The sequence below is a fragment of the Triticum aestivum genome, chromosome 2D, assembly GCF_018294505.1.
Source record: "Triticum aestivum cultivar Chinese Spring chromosome 2D, IWGSC CS RefSeq v2.1, whole genome shotgun sequence".
NCBI classification, from domain to species: domain Eukaryota; kingdom Viridiplantae; phylum Streptophyta; class Magnoliopsida; order Poales; family Poaceae; genus Triticum; species Triticum aestivum.
In genome coordinates, this window is record NC_057799.1 from 580570668 (window position 1) to 580571314 (window position 647).

Here is a 647-nt window from a genome sequence, read left to right on the forward strand (position 1 = left end):
ACTGCCCGCCGTGAGAGGCACCGGACAAGGAAGATGGAGGCAGTGGAGCAATCCGTTCGCCGGTGCCGCGGGTTGCCGATGAGGAAGAGCGGCTCCTTGCATGGGTCTACCGCCGTTCACTTATGACCGTGGAGACGAACGCTCGCCGGCTCCAAGGAAGAACACCAAGCGCTCTGGCTAGCCATTAAGCTGTCTGAGCGTGAGGCTGCGGAGGCAGTGACAGAGGAGGTGAGGGTGGCCAAGCTGAAGCGCAAGCAGGACTGGGCTGTCCGGCGTTTAAAGGGTTGTATCGTCATCTCCTTTTCTTCTTCCGATGAGGACTCCGACTCCGACGATCCGCCTCCTGCCGCGAACGCCTACCCCAGTGTCGGTGACCGAAAGAGCAAAGGGCCAGCGAGAAAGTAGTGAAGCTCCGCCGTCTTTGTCTTTAATTTTAAGTTTTTTGTAATCTAGTTTAAACTTGTCCTTCTTTTATGTGGATTATGTGAACTTGGCGTTCTTTTGGATATTTGTTGGTGATCTTTTGGTGATCAGAATCTGCATTTCTATCTCCGTTCGATGATCTACATTGTTTAGTTCTACGTTGCATGCTTCAATACGGATATAGGGCACCAGGTATGAGATACACAGATGTGGATGACATGATT